Source organism: Colobus angolensis, unplaced genomic scaffold, assembly GCF_000951035.1.
Source record: "Colobus angolensis palliatus isolate OR3802 unplaced genomic scaffold, Cang.pa_1.0 Scaffold413, whole genome shotgun sequence".
Classification (NCBI taxonomy): Eukaryota; Metazoa; Chordata; class Mammalia; order Primates; family Cercopithecidae; genus Colobus; species Colobus angolensis.
Genome location: NW_012117522.1, coordinates 466,728 through 483,169, shown reverse-complemented (window position 1 = coordinate 483,169; position 16,442 = coordinate 466,728). Strand labels below are relative to the sequence as shown.

General features: G+C 42.2%; 1 long non-coding RNA gene across 1 annotated transcript in view; it reads right to left on the bottom strand.

Moving 5' to 3' along the window:
- LOC105521931 overlaps positions 1-12,392 on the bottom strand; it is a 27,468-nt gene extending 15,076 nt beyond the window's left edge. The window contains exon 1 of the long non-coding RNA XR_001003363.1: positions 12,255-12,392. This is a non-coding gene — a long non-coding RNA (uncharacterized LOC105521931). The remainder of the gene's footprint in view (positions 1-12,254) is intronic.
- Between the last annotated feature and the right edge of the window lie 4,050 nt (positions 12,393-16,442).

Genomic DNA, 16,442 nt, shown 5'->3' with positions numbered 1-16,442 from the left:
GTACCAGGAGCAAAAAATGGTTTTTATATTTTCAAAGAGCTGTATAAAAAATAAATAACAGGCTGGGCACAGTGGCTCATGCCTGTAATCCCAGCTACTCAGGAGGCTGAGGCAGGAGAATGGCGTGAATCTGGGAGGCAGAGCTTGCAGTGAGCTGAGATCTTGCCACTGTACTCCAGCCTGGGCGACAGAGCAAGACTGTCTCAGAAAAAAAAAAAAAACCACATTCCCTCCAGGCAGACATAACACAAAGGAGGCCCTTTCCTCCCTGCAGAATCAGCTCTGCACCAGGGAGCCAGGCTCAGCAAGAGAAGCCAGGGCCGGATTTTTATCCCTAATGGCCCTCTTGGTTGGGCACCTGGCACAGGGCACAACCTGCACTCCCATATATGTGGCTCTGGCCTAGGCAATGGCATCACACTAGAGTAAGGAAAGTGGGTGTGCTCCTCTCCTTGACCCCACCAGGCACCATACTTTATCATTACTTAGAATTTTTCAAGACCTTGGCTGGGGGTCTCTCTGATAAATCCAAATTACCATGCTTTTGTTAAATCTTTTACATGCCAAAGCAGGCAAATAACGCATATTTTTTAACATCCACATCTGAAAACTATTCTGGGTATACTTCACTGTAATATACAGCCAGCAAAGCAACTATAACATTTCCTCATTTTCCTGAGTAAATTTAGAAGCAAACATTTTCAGAATATGAAATTAAATAACAAAGGTCATAGGACAGTGAATAATATGCTGTGTGTGTGGTTAATTACACTTCCAAAAAAAGCCATCCTGGCCTCTCTATAAAAATTGTGTGTGTGTAGCTATTTCACTTTGAAATGTCATAGGGTTACTGTGTTTCAAAAAGAAAATGGAAAAGCATAAAGATATTTATGTAACCCTGAAAGAAAATATTTCTTAAGAGAATGTAATGTTTAATTCCATATTGTTTCCCTTTGTCCTGTGGCTGGTTTATAAATATGGAAGGCACAATTCTTTGTGCTGTTGAAATTAAGGGTTCACAGTATTTTTTTGTCCTTTCAGGGAAAAGAATCAAACAATTTAGATACAGAAAAGAGATGATTCTTTCCCAACAGCTACTAAAATCTGACAAGCCATTTTAATCATAAGGTAGATAGCATTATAATTTAATCTTTTCCATGATGAGATAATCTGTACTTTTAACTTCAAACAAAGCTTAACACTTAATACTTCAGATTTCAAAAGTGAAACATGTCTGAGAAACTTGAATGAAAGTCACTTGTCTACCTATTTTTTATTTCTACTTTAATTAAAGCAGGGAACTTAATTGCAAGTGAACTCATTCTAATACTCAAATAAGACAGAATAAGCAAGCCGTGTTATTAATAGCGATGATGGAAGTGATGAAGTGATCGCTCTGGGCAGTCTGGCAAATGCTTACCTGTGACTGGGATGTTCATCTAAAAAAAGCCACACTGAGGTCAAGTTCACTTTTGCTTTTTTGGGTAATTTCACCATACCATGCTCTGAGAGATCAGAGAAGGATTTTTCCTCTAAATTTTTTCTCTTATTGCCCTAGGATTTACACTCTTGCTTCTTCTGATTGGTGTATCAAACATTACTAGACACCTACTAAGTGCCAGATACTTTTCTAGCTGTTAGGAATAGAAAGAGAAAGAATATGGTCTGCAGTCCAGGAGCTCAGGCTAGAGCATTCTATGCTACGTGCTGTGCTAGAGGCATACACAAGGCTCCTGGTCCAGCCCAGCACTCAGATTCTGAGTCCAGAGCAGAGACTCAGTTTCTTTACCTGCAAAATGTCTCTAGGGTCGATCCAAACTCTAAAATGTATATGATTCTAATTAGCAGCTCATATTATTTCAAATAAGGTGTTCAATAGCTACACTGTATGTGGCTATAGTTACTTCTTTTTTTGTTTGTTTTGTTTTTTGTTTGTTTGATTTTTGGGACAGGCTCTTATTCTGTTGCCCAAGCTGGAGTGCAGGGGCACGATCTCATCTCACTGCAGCCTCCACCTCCCGGGTTCAAGAGATTCTCGTGCCTCAGCCTCCTGAGTATCTGGGATTACAGGCATGTACAACCCCACGCCTAGCTAATTTTTGTATTTTTAGTACAGATGGGTTTTCACCATGTTGCCCAGGCTGGTCTGGAACTCTTGAGCTCAAACTGCCTGCCTGCCTCTGCCTCCCAAAGTGCTGGGATTACAGGTGTGAGCCACCGCGCCTGGTCAGCCATAGTATTTTTATAACGTCGATGCCAGAATCTGTTCCTGGCTCCTCTGAGTGTTTTCTTTATGTTATTAACCTACTCGAAATCTCACATTTACATGTTATTTGTTGAGGGGAGGTGTTGTTGCGGGTATTTTGAGAGTGTGTTACCCCTTCAATCCACCTTCCTTTGATGGAGAATGATTTTATCTTATTTGAGTTATCTATTTGCCACAGATTCATATTCTAAAAGAATTTACTTGTCTTTGATCCTTTTGAAATGAACACAATGAATAGGAGACACACTCCTCTCTTCTATTTTAGAAAAGAGAGGACTTAAAGTGGTTTTATCTTGCGATTTATTGGGCGGGTTCTTGCCAGTGAATGAGGCTGATCCCGGCCACAGCTTGGTTTGAATCATCCAAGCTCATGGGGTTTGCTGATTCAGGAATCACTCTGTTCTCTATGGCTCTTCTGCTGGCCACTTCTGAATAAGTAGAACCGTTCTCCAGCTTGAGTGTTATTTTTTCATTTTGTTTTGTTTGAAGAAGTTTCAAGAAGACCAAGGCAAAATCAGATGAATTGTAGATTAGTGAATTTCAACTGGGAATTAAGAGGGATAAAATCTTTTTCAAACTACACAGAGCTCCCCACCCATCCCTATCCATAGCAGCATTCAAGAATCACTGCAATAAAGAGTGAAAATAGGCCGGGCGCGGTGGCTCACATCTGTAATCCTAGCACTTTGGGAGGCCGAGGTGGGCAGATTGCCTTAGCTCAGGAGTTCGAGACCAGCCTGGGCAACGTGGTGAAACCCTGTCTCTACTAAAATATTAAAAAAAAAAAAAAAAAAAATTAGCCAGGCATGGCGGCAGGTGTCTGTAGTCCCAGCTACTTGGGAGGCTGAGGCAGGAGAATTGCTTGAACCCGGGAGGCGGAGGTTGCAGTGAGCCGAGATTGTGTCACTGTACTCCAGCCTGGTGACAGAGCAAGACTCCATCTCAAAAGAAAAAACAAAAAACAAAACAACAACAAAAAAAGAGTGAGTGAAAAGGAGTTAGAATCCAGAGCCCAGGGTTCCATTGACGGTTCTGTCACCACCTCTCCGATTGCTCTGAGATCCTGGTTTACCTTCTGGTCATACATGAATCTGCTCATCTGCATAATTTGAGTTAAAATAAATAAAAATTTTAAATGATTTAAATTCCAAAGAATAAAATATGTAATGAAAAAGCTGTAATAGGAATGATATATTTAGACTGCCTACTAAACTTACCCGTAAAAACAAACAGCAAAGTTGGTTCAATTCCTTTCTTTCAGTAAGTCTTGTTCCCCATTCAAGAAAATAATTTATTTAACTATAACTGGGTTCCAGAAGATCCAGTTTCCAGCGATCCCCATTCATTGAGGTGCAATTTGGGCATGTTCTCCAAACTCCTAGGACAGCTCCCTTCACCTGGATGAATGGGAGAGAGCTGATAGGGCCCCACAGAGCCAGGCATTTACAAGCCCACAGAAGGGTAAGTGTGTAGCTGAGAGGCACTTAGGAAATATCTCAGAGATCTTTGAGATTCCTGACCAAGAGCATTTTCTCCTTAGCTTTATCTAGGAAGTCTTATCTTTAGTCAAGACTTTATTTAGACAATGCTTGTTCTCCAAAGTGTTCTCAAAGACAGCAGCTCTTGTCTGGCCCCTCTTGGGGTCATATGTCTCCTTGGCTAGCCACGCCGCACCATGCCAGTACAAGACACTCTCAGCCCCCAGCTTTTACAGCTCGACCCACCCAGTTTTCATATTTGGTTATCTGGCCTCACAGACTGGCGAAGTTAGTGGTCACACACCTGGAGTGGAATAAGGCAAATGATGAATGTACTGTTTGTTTATGAATAAACTAATTAAAATAGCTTGTCTGTGGTCTCCCCATAAATGAGTGGCCAGCTCAGGACTACAGCAGGGGTCAGTAAACTGCACCTCCTCAGGCCAAATGTGGCCAGGAGCCTGTTTTTGTACCGGGAGCAAAAAATGGTTTTTATATTTTCAAAGAGCTGTATAAAAAATAAATAACAGGCTGGGCACAGTGGCTCATGCCTGTAATCCCAGCACTTTGGGAGGCCAAGGGGGAAGATTATTGAGGCCAGGACTTCGAGACCAGCTTGACTAACATGGCAAAAACCTGTCTCTACTAAAAATACAAAAATTAGCCAGGCGCGGTGGTGCATGCCTGTAGTCCCAGCTTCTCTGAAGGCTGAGCCAGGAGAATCGCTTAAATCTGGGTGGCAGACGTTGCAGTGAGATGAGATCACACCACTGCACTCCAGTCTGGGTGACAGAGCAAGAATTTGTCTCAAAATAATAATAACAATAATAATAATAATAAGGCTGCGTGCAGTGGCTCATGCCTGTAATCCCAACATTTTGGGAGGCAGAGGTGGGCGGATCACTTGAGGTCAAGAGTTAGAGACGAGCCTGGCCAACATGGTGGAACACCATCTCTACTACAAATGCAAAAAATTAGCTGGGTGTGGTGGTGCACGCCTGTAATCCCAGCTACTCAGAGGCTGAGGCAGGAGGATCCCTTGAACCTGGGAGGCGGAATTTGCAGTGAGCAGAGATCACACCACTGCACTCCAGCCTGGGCAACAGAGCAAGATTCTGACCCCAAAAACAACAACAACAACAACTACTACAACAAGATAACAGATAGGTAACAGAGGCTGTGTGTGGTCCACAAGCCTAATAGATTTGTTTTCTGGCCCTTTACAGAAAAAGTTTGCTGACCCATCGACTACAGTATCCACATCTTATCCATTGGGGTCTTTTGGGTTCTTGAAGAAGGTGAGTCCAGTTGGTATCACACTCCCGTCCTTTAGTCTTCCCCTCATTCAATGTCATGTGAGTCATACAATTGGTGAACTTGAAAGGGAACTAAGCTTAGATCAGTCCTTAGTGGCAGTGTCTTCTCAGAGCCAACCTGGATTTGTGGTATAAATTCTGGTCCACTGCCTGCCACGTAGTATGGACCCAACACAAGTCACAAGTCACTCTGCTCTGGAACTTTATCTCACAGGTAAACTCATACTAATCCAAGCTCACAGAGACTGCTGTATAGCCAGAATTCAAATTCATTCCATTTAACCATAAATGCAACCAGCTAACAGGTGAGCCTTCACATCAGCAGACCAGAGTCTTTGCTTCCTATAATCAGGCTTGAGCACACAGGGAGCCATGTGGAGCATGAAATCTGAGAAAGGAGAGGTGGGTAGATGATTTATCCAAACATACATTTGCCACAGAGACCTGAGAGCTCAGATCTTTAGGCCAAGGCTCCTTCTCTCTTGAACAGTACTTGGGAGTGTGCTACCCACTTCTTGCTTCTTAGGTTGAGGTTTTCCAGGCTACAGGCTGACAGCTCTCTGCCTTCCTCCTCTGTTCATCCAGACTTTCTCCATACGACAGATTAAATTAACAAACACATTCTGGTGATTGCCTTCCTGGATTACCCCCAGATCACTGAAGTTAGGGGTGTTCCCAAAGTCTTCAGGTATACACTGGTTATCTCTCAGTTGACTCCCTCATTGGGTTTAGCCTAATCTCTGTGTGATTCTGTGCATGTCCACATGTGTGCGTGTGTGCATGTGTGTGTGTGTATCTGACTGGTTTAACTTTCAGAAGGCAAATTTATTTCCTATTTTCGGGTTTTTAAGAAGATATTTTATCATTACTCCCTTTGCTGCCAACAGGGTATTTTTGAGCTATTTTGAAAGAAAATCTGTAGTGCAACTGTTTTTATTATATTTTGAGACTTAGCTACTTGAATTCAAACACATAAGCAGTTTTTCCTGATTTCTTATTGTAATAACTTGTGAGACTGAGCTCATGATGACAAATATCTAGTAAAGCCTCTCAGGATAACTCATCTGTTTTCATAACCACTGTTAAATAGTCTTATGTAATCAACTCAAAACATCTTTAAGATCTCGTTTCCAAAGGAGGTGGATAAAAATATTTTGCTGTTAAGCAAAATAATAACCAGTTGGATGCCTCCAACAGTCAGCCTCAGATCAGAAACATCCTTCCCAATTGTCTTCCTTTCTTTCCTTTCTTTCCACCTTCCTTCCTTCTTCCCTCTCTTCCTCCCTCCCTTCCTTCCTCCCTCCTCCCCAAACATGTATAGAGCATCTCCCCTGTGTTAGGGATAGTTTTTGGCACTATAGATATAATAGTGAAAATATAGTGTAATAAAAGAGTCCTGCCCTATCAGGGCTTACATTCTAGTTGACAGGAGATAGATTATTTAAAAAAAAAAGATAAATAAGAAAAATCTCAGCAATGGGTAAACGCTATGCAGAGAATAAAATGAATGGGGTAAAAGAGAGTGATTACTTTAGATGGGATCATCAGTGAAGGCCTTTCTGCAACATAACATTTTAGCTGAGACTCAGGGACAAGAAGGAGCCAATCATGGGAATCTAGGGGTAAAGAACATTACAGCTAGAGCAAGGCCCCAGACAAAGACCCAAAAGGAAGAACAGGCTTCGGGAGTGCTGGGAATAGAAAGAAAGCTAATGCAGTCAGAGTATGACTGACAGGCAAGGAGGAGAGTAGCAGTAATAATAAGTTGTCCATCGAGAACACAGAAGAAACTGGGCACAGTGGCTCAAACCTATAATTTCAGCACTTTGGGAGGCTGAGGTGGAAGGATCGCTGGAGGCCAGGGGTTTGAGACCAGCCTGGGCAATACAGGGAGACCTCGGTATCTACAAAAAAAATTTTTAAAATTAGCCTGGCACGCACCTGTGGTCCCAGCTACTTAGGAGACAAGAGGATCACTTGAGCCCAGACAGTCGAGGCTGCACTGAACTGTGATCAAGCCACTGCACTGCACTCTAATCTGGGCAATGGAGCAAGGCTCCTGTCTCAAAAAAAAAAAAAAAAAAAGTACAGGATGTGGAGTGTATCAGTGGCAAATACCTTTGACAATGTCCTCATTTACAGAGACCATGGAAATTGTCATTGCTTTACCCTGCCTTTTTTTTTTTTTTTTTTTTTTTGCCCTTGCAGAAAAATACATAATGAGGAAAGTTAGGTGTGTAATATGGATTGGTTTATTCTCCACAGCTTTGTTTCTGGCAAAGTTCATTTGTGTGTCTTTTCCAGATTTTCTAGGTTATACCTAATACCAAATCAGATGAGTAGCATGTTTTATTTTATTTATTTATTTATTTTTTTAGGCAGGGTCTTACTCTGTCACCCAGGATGGAGTGTAACGCTGTGATCTTGGCTCACTGCAACCTCTGCCTTCTGGGTTCAAGCGATTCTCCGGCCTCAGTCACCCAAGTAGCATGGATTGCAGGCATGCGCCACCACACCCAGCTGATTTTTGTATTTTCAGTAGAGACGGGGTTTTGCCATGTTGGCCAGGCTGGTTTTGAACTCCTGGCCTCATGTTATCTCCCTGCCTTGGCCTCCCAAAGTGTTGGGATTACAGGCATGAGCCACTACACTCAGCCACAAGTGGCATTTGAAAAGAGCAAAAGGGCAAAGATGTTAAAAATGTATCACCATGCCCCTCAATATCTCAGAGGTCACAGGTGTTTGAAAGTCACAGGTAGAGGAGGACCTAGGCAAGTGACGCTTCATGAATTGTTTTATTAAACTTGATAAACTTACCCTTTTGAAGGCATGGAGGTGTCAGAATTCTCGGTCTCAAAATGTGCCTCCCAGCTTAGTGATGTGTGTATACTAAGGAAAGCATAAATAAGGCCTCAAAATGTGTGCTGGGCCCAAAGATTGCAAATTCATAAAACTCATTGTTCTCCATTTATTTAAAAGAGAGCTGGCTCTGAGGAATTGATTTACATTAATCAGAGTTATAATAGACTGATTAATAAAATACAATGCCATTTATTCATTCTTGTGAATGTTGTAACTATCAGGCTGAAATTCATGTCTGTTGGTCAGCACATGCTCTTCCTGGTAGGAAAAAATCTATTTAAGAAACCATATTAAAATCAGAAGGTTAAATGTCATATATGGAAGCTGAACAAATCAAGTTGGATGTTTTGAAAGGTTATTTTCAGCCGAGCGCAGTGGCTCATGCCTGTAATCCCAGCACTTTGGGAGGCTGAGGCGGGTGGATCACCTGAGGTCAGGAGTTTGAGACCAGCCTCACCTACATAGTGAAACCCCATCTGTACTAAATACACAAAAAATTAGCTGGGCACGGCGGCAGGTGCCTGTAATCCCAGCTACTAGGCAAACTGAGGCAGGAGAATCACTTGAACCTGGGAGGCAGAGGTTGCAATGAGCTGAGATTGCTCCATTGCACTCCAGCCTGGGCAACAAGAGTGAAACTCCATCTCAAAAAAAAAAAAAAGAAAAAAAGAAAAGAAAGGCTATTTTCATTAAGCATTGGAAGCCTGATACAGCCTTTTTTCACTACAAGGACATACAGTCCCAGCTAGGCCAATGACCTGCTATTTGGCTGGACAGGGAAGGCCAATAAATGCTGGAGAAACACTGGAAAATTTCAACTCCCAGCCTCTCCTTTTCCTAGGTCTAGGCCACTACTTCCCAAAGAGTGGTCTAATGGCCTCCTACAGTTGATTTGCCTTGGGGATTTATTTTTATTTTTGTTTATTGTTTTTTCTTAAAGAATGGGTCTTGTTTTATCACCCAGACTGGAGTGCAGTGGTATAATCACAGCTCACCGCCACCTCAAACTCGTGGACTCAAGCAATCCTCCCACTTCAGCCTCCCAAGGAACTGGGACTACAGACATGTGCCACTGCATCCGGCTAATTTTTAAACTTTTTGTAGACACAAGGTCTCACCATTTTGCCCAGGCTGGGTTCAAATTCCTGGCCTCAAGTGATCCTCCTACCTCAGCCTCCCAAAGTTCTGGGATTATAGGCGTGAGCCACGACACCTGGTCCCAGGGATTTATTTTTATTTTTTATTTTTGGAGACAGGATCTCACTCTGTCTACCAGGCTGGAGTGCAGTGGCATGATCACAGCTCACTGCAGCCTCAGCCTCCCAGGCTCAAGTGACCCTCCTGCTTCACCCTCCTGAGTAGCTGAGACCACAGGCATGTGCCACCATGCTCAGCCGATCTTTTAACTTTTTGCTAGAGACAGGGTTTCCCTATGCTGACGAGGCTTCCAGGGATATATTAAAAATGCATGCATTCTTCTTATTCTTTCTTTTTTTTTTTTTTGAGACAGTCTCGCTGTGTCACCAGGCTGGAGTCCAGTGGCATGATCTTGGCTTACTGCAACCTCCAACTCCCTGGTTCAAGCGATTCTCCTGCCTCAGCCTCCTAAGTAGCTGGGACTACAGGCACGCACCACCACACCCAGCTAATTTTTGTATTTTTAGTAGAGACACGGTTTTGCCATGTTGGTCAGGATGGTCTCAATCTCTCGACCTCGTGATCTGCCTGCCTCGGCCTCCCAAAGTGCTGGGATTACAGGCGTGAGCCATCGCGCCCAGCCAAAATGCGCTTTTCTAGACCCCATCTCACACTTCTAATCAGAATTTCTGGTCCTGAGCTAAGATACGAATTTTAACTAGCTTTTTGGAGAAGTGTAATGCACACTAGTGTTTTGAAAACCACTGCTAGCTGGTAAGCTGTATAACCGTAAGCAAGTTAGTTACTTAACTTCTCTAAGTCTCAGTTTCTTTGTCCATAAAATAAGGATAATAGTAGGTTCTATCTTCTAGGGTTATTGGTGGGATCAGACGAGTCAAGACATATAAAGCTCTCAGAACAGTGTCTAGCACCTAGTAAGCCCTCAATACCTGATGGCTATTAGTATTTTCATCATTAGCATCATCTTTTTTTTTTTTTTTTTTTGAGATGAAGTCTCATTCTGTTGGCCAAGCTGGAGTATAGTGGCACCATCTCAGCTCACTGCAATCTCTGCTTTCCTGGTTCAAGCGATTCTCCTGCTTCAGCCTCCTAAGTAGCTGGGACTAGAGGCGCATGCCACCATGCCTGGTTAATTTTTGTATTTTTAGTAGAGATGGGGTTTCACGATCAGGCTGGTCTCGAACTCCTGGCCTCAGGTGATTCACCCGCTTCGGCCTCCCAAAGTGGTGGGATTACAGGTGTGAGCCACTCACCCGGCCCATCATTTTCATTTTCATTATTCAGCCCACCACATTTCTGTTTGCTCGCAGACTTGCTTTTTTTTTTTATCAAGCAAAACCTAATGCATTGGTTACTACATAAAGGGAGACTACATCCTTGACAGAGTCTTAGTGCCATCTCCCAGATAGGTTTTTATTGACAATATTTCAGGGTTTCTCCTTCTCAAGAATGGAAAAGACAGTATCCTAAGCCATCTCCAAATGATGAAGCAGGATGGATTTATTTTAGAAAGGTTTCTAGTCCACACATTGCGGTTCATACTTGTAATCCCAGTGCTTTGAAGGGCTGAGGCAGGAGAACCACTTAAAGCCAGGGGTTTGAGACCAGCCTGGGCAACATAGAAAGACCTCATCTGTCCAAAATATTTTTAAAAGTCAGGTGTGGTGCATGTGCCTGAGCCCAGGAATTCAAGCCTGGAGTGAGCTATGATCACATCACTGTACTCCAGCCTGGGCAACAAAGCGAGAACCCGTCTCTAAAGAAAGAAAAAAAATGTTTCTAATGGTATTCATAGTGTTTGGCTTAAAGTCTACATTTGATCTCAGAGTTTGGCACATTTTTTCCCTAACTTGAAAGTTGTTTTGCATCTTAATTGTGGGCTAAAAGTTCTCTATTTGCTGACAGTGGTGACATACCAACTTGTTTAGTGTCATTCCTCCAAATGCCACTTGGTATAAATCACCTCATATTTATACCTTCCTTTTAAAAATGAACAAAATGACTGGCACAGTGGTTTATGCCTATAATCCCAGCACTGTGAGAGGCCAAGGTGGGCGAATCACCTGAGGTCAGGAGTTTGAGACTACCCTGGGCAACATGGTGAAACCCCGTCTCTGCTAAAAATACAAAAAAATTAGCCAGGCATGGTGGTGCATGTCTGTAATCCTGGCTACTCGGGAAGCTGAGGTGGGAGAATCACTTGAACCCAGGAGGCAGAGGTTGTAGCAAGCCAAGCTCACACCACTGCACTCCAGCCTGGGCCACAGAGCAAGACTCCGTCTCAAAAACAAAACAAAACAAACAAATAAATAAATAAATATTTAAAAATTTAAAAATTTTTTAAAATTAAAGTGAACAAAATGTAGAAATAGAGTCCTCTAAATTTTCTGAGTCACAGTGACTCTAACTAAATCAGGGGGGATCTTGGAGTTGCCATGCTAGTATATTTGGAAGTAGAGTACCAAAAAATAACTTCAAAATTTGCTTTGCAACTTGCCACAGTTTATGAGTAGAACTTAGAACACCACCATTTCTATCAACTGTCTCTTCATCTGAATACTTCAAAGTGGGTTATGAACATTAATTAAGCCTCTAAGCATCCCTGTGACATGGATAATTATACTAGCCATCCCTGCCTTTTGGATGATCACAGTAAAGGAGGAGGAGGTTACCTGAAGTGAATTCCCCAGGTTAAGCTGATTTGGCAGCAAAACCACCCAGGGAACTTTTCATGATTGCAATCTAAATAATTCTGCATCTGCTTTCCCCAAACATAAACATAACTCTTTTTTCTTTCTTTCTTTTTTTTTTTTTTAACAGTCTTGCTCTGTTGCCCAGGCCAGAGTGCAATGGCAGATCTGTGCTCACTGCAACCTCTGCCTCCCAGGTCCAATCGATTCTCCTCCCTCAGCCTCCTGAGTAGCTAGAATTACAAGCGTGTGCCACCACAGCTGGCTAATTTTTGTATTTTTAGTAGAGACAGTGTTGGCCATGTTGGCCAGGTTGGTCTTGAACTCCTGACCTCAAACAATCTGCCCGTCTCGGCCTCCCAAAGTGCTGAGATTACAGGCATGAACCACAGTACCCAGCCTCCCCAAACATAAACATAACATTTTTATATGAGTTGTTGAAAAAGGAATCCAAATTTATCAAATCAAAAATTAAAAGTCTAACCTGGTGAAGAGAAAAGGCAGGTATACCCTGGGATTAGCCAGAGTTTAGCTGCTCAGAGTTCCTTTCTGTCCAGTTTGCTTCCCAGTGGACTTTTATCCTTCCCTTTTATTTCCATTTCCCAATAAACTGAGAGCCCACAGTGCTGGCCTGTAGTGTGGGAAACAGCCTGAGTTACTGATGCCAGGCATGGCCTAAACAGTCTCCTGTGGGAGAGCTATGCCTACCGGATCCAAAGTGTCTACTTGATTCCACCCCATTTCACTCGTGTGCCAGTTCCTGCTAAACATAGCCCAGCTCCCAGCTGGCAAGGCTCTGAACTATTTTTAGCTGGGTCCAGGGCTCAGGCCAAGAGATCTAGATAGGTAGCTGAGATTCAGCTCTAGTGTTTTAAAAATAATAACCTTTATTGTTTTTCTTTTCATTATAATTTATGTCTTCAGTTTAGACTTTTGGAAATATAGCTGAGAAAAAGGTGTGACCACTTAGAAAACAGCAAAAAGAAGAAAATACGAAAATTAAAATTTTCTGTAATAGTCTTTATCAAGGTATAATATATATAGCAATGTGTACCAGTCTTAAATATACATTTTGGTACACTTTTATGTAAGTATATTCTTGTTTAACTGCCACTTTGATCAATATAAAGAAGACTCCACATAGTGGGACACCATCTCTACAAAAATTTTAAAATTAGCTGGGCATGGTGGCACACACCTATGGTCCCAGCTACTTAGGAGGCTGAGGTGGGAAGATCACTTGAGTCCAGGAGGTGGAGGTTGCAGTGAGCCATGTTCATGCCACTTCCCTTCAGCCTGGGTGACAGAGCAAGATCATATCTTAAAAAAAAAAAAAAAGAAAAGAAGAAAAAGAAAAAGAAAAAAAGGACATTCCAGCACTCCAAAAAGATCTCATTCGTCCCTTCCCAGCCAGTATCCCTATGACCCAGAGATAAATCCCTTTCTAACTTATATCACTTTTGATTACTTTTACCTATTTTGAATTTCATAAAAATGAAATCATACATACTTTTTTTTTGAAAAAGGGTCTCACTCTATTGTCCAGGCTGGAATGCAGTGGCATGATCAACAGCTCACTGCAGCTTCGACCTCCCTGGTTTGAGTAGCTGGGACCATAGGTACATGCCGACATGTCTGGCTAAATTTTTTATTTTATTTTTTGTGTAGATGGGGTCTCACAATGCTGTCCAGGCTGGTCTGGAACTCCTGGGCTTAAGCAAACCACCTCCCACCTTGGCCTCCCAAAGTACAGGATTACAGGTGCAAGCCCCCATACCCAGCCCATATATACTTTTTAAGTCTGTCTTTGTTCACTCGTAATGTCTGTGGGGTTTATCCATGTTGTTACATGTAGTAGTAGATAGTTTTCTGTCTGTTTTTACTGTGAAAAATTCTACATGAATACACTGTAATTTATTTATTAGTTCCCCACTGAGTTATTTGGCTTATTTCCAAATTTTGGTTATTAAAAATAAAACTGTCAAGAACATTTTGTCCACATCTTTTGATGGTCATATGCTTTCATTTTGGAGGGTATATACCTAGAAGTGAAAGTGCTAAGCCATAAAGAAGGGTTAGATCTAGCTTTCAGAGATGTGCCAGTTTTCCAAAGTTGTTGGAAGTCCATGTTACAGTCCTACCAGCAATGTGTGGAAGTTCTAATTGCTCTATATCCTCACCAACACTTGATATCATCAGTCTTTTCAATTTTAGCCATTCTGGAGAGTGTGGGTTGGGATCTCATTGTGATTTGCATTTGTATTTGCCTGGTGACTAATGATGTCTTAAGTACTTTTTTCACATACTTACTAGATATTTGGACATCCTCTTCTGTGAAATGCTTGTTCAAGTGTTTTGCCCATTTTATAATCGGGTTGTCTGTCTTTTCCTTATTGGTTTATACAATTTGAATTCTTCATTGGACAGAGAAAGAAAGAGGTGGATTGCAAATACCTTCTCTCAGTCTGTGACTTGCCCTTTCACAAAAGTTCTTAATTTTAATGAATCCAATTATCAATCTTTCCTTTTATGGTTAGTTTTTTGTTGTTGTTTTGTTTTGGATCTTGTTTAAGAAATCTGGCTGGTTGCGGTGGCTCATGCCTATAATCCTAGCACTCTGGGAGGCCGAGGCAGGCAGATCACTTGAGGTCAGGCATTCAAAACCAGCCTGGCAAACATGGTGAAACCCTGTCTCTACTAAAAATAAAAAATTAGCCAGGTGTGGTGGCAAGCGCCTGTAATCCCAACTGCCCAGGAGGCTGAGACAGGAGAATTGCTTGAACCTGGGAGGTGGAGGTTGCAGTGAGCAGAGATCACACCACTGCACTCCATCCTGGGCAATAGAGACTCCATCTCAAAAAAAAAAAAGAAAAAAGAAATCTTTGACTGCCATAAAGTCATGAAGAAATTCTTCCGTATATTCTTTTAAAGCTTTATTGTTTTGCCATTTAGGTCTACGATCCATCTCAAGTTAATTTTTCACATATACTATGAAAAAAGGCCAAACTTCATTTTTTTATGACCATTCAATTACTCCAGAATCATTTATTGACAAGACCATCTCTTCCCCACCATATATATATATAAATATATATATATAATTATAGTGTATTCATGTGGTAGACTTTTTATACAGTAAAAACAGGCAACTCTATACTGTCTTCTATTTATTTGTCTGTTCTTGTACTAACATCACACTGTCTTAATTACTATAATTTCATATTGAATTTTAAAATCTGATAGTATAATCCACCAACTTTGTTCTTTCTCTTCAAGATGGTCTTATCTATTTTAGATCTTTTGCAGTTCTATATACATTTAAGAGTCAACTTGTCAATTTGGGGGTTTTGGGAGGTTGTTTTGTTTTCATTTTTGTTGTTGTTGGTTTTTTTTTTGAGATGGAGTCTCACTCTGTTGCTCAGGCTGGAGGGCAGTGGTGTGACTTCGGCTCACTGTAACCTCTGCCTTCAGGATTCAAACGATTCTCCTGCCTCAGCCTCCCCAGTAGCTGGGATTACAGGCACCTGCCACCATGCTTGGCTAATTTTTGTATTTTTAGTAGAGATGAGGTTCCACCATGTTGGCCGGGCTTGTCTCAAACTCCTGACCTTAGGTGATCTACCCATCTCTGCCTCCCAAAGTGCTGGGATTACAGGTGCGAGCCACCACGCCTGGTCTGGGGCCTTCTCCATTTTAGTAGGAAAGAGTAGATCACATTCATTTATTCCACGAAGTCTGGATTGTGAAAATTGAAGGAGAATCTCAAACTTGAATAACTAACAAGGAAAGATATCTTGGAATCATCTTGGACTCATCATTCTCCTTTGTCCCCGTGAATCCTGGGCCACCAACTTCTGGCAATCCCAGCTCCAAGGCAACTCTAGATGCTTCCTCTTCTCCATTCCCATCACTGTGGAGTAGCCTGGGTTAGCCCATTCCTGCCAAACCTGGTCTGATACCAGGTGAAGAATGTACTGTTCTTTGCTCATTCTGCTGTTTCTCTGATGAAGCATTTTGAGAAGGGATTCTTTAGGATTTTCTAAGGCAATGGCTTCCTAAGAGGTCTTGCTGCTTCCACTCGTTTCCATCACCTTCTGCTCTCAACCTTCTCGGCTCCCAACACACTCTGAATGTAATCCAGTGTCCTTGACATAGCTCACTCCATCTGGACCTTCTCTACTTCTGACCTCTTCTTCTATTCCTCCAGCCTTTCTACCTAATTGCTGTTCTTCATCTATGTCAAGCATGTTTCCAGCTGGGGGTCTTTACAAGGTAATTATTTTTGCTGGTAATAATCACTCCCTCCCCAACCCACTCTCAGATATTTACATGGCCTGCATTCTCATTTTTTTGCAGATTGCTGCTTATTTATTTACTTATTTATTTATTTTGAGATGGAGTCTTGCCCTATTGCCCAGGCTGGAGTGCCATGGCGTGATCTGGCTCACTGCAACCTCCACCTCCCAGGTTCCAGCGATTCTCCTGCCTCAGCCTCCTGAGTAGCTGGGACTAAAGGTGCCCACCATCTTACCCCACCAATTTTTGTATTTTTAGTAGAGATAGGGTTTAACCATGTTGGCCAGGCTTGTCTTGAACTCCTGACCTCAAGTGATCCACCCGCCTTGCCTCCTAAAGTGCTGGGATTACAGGCATGAGCCACTGTGCCCAGCCA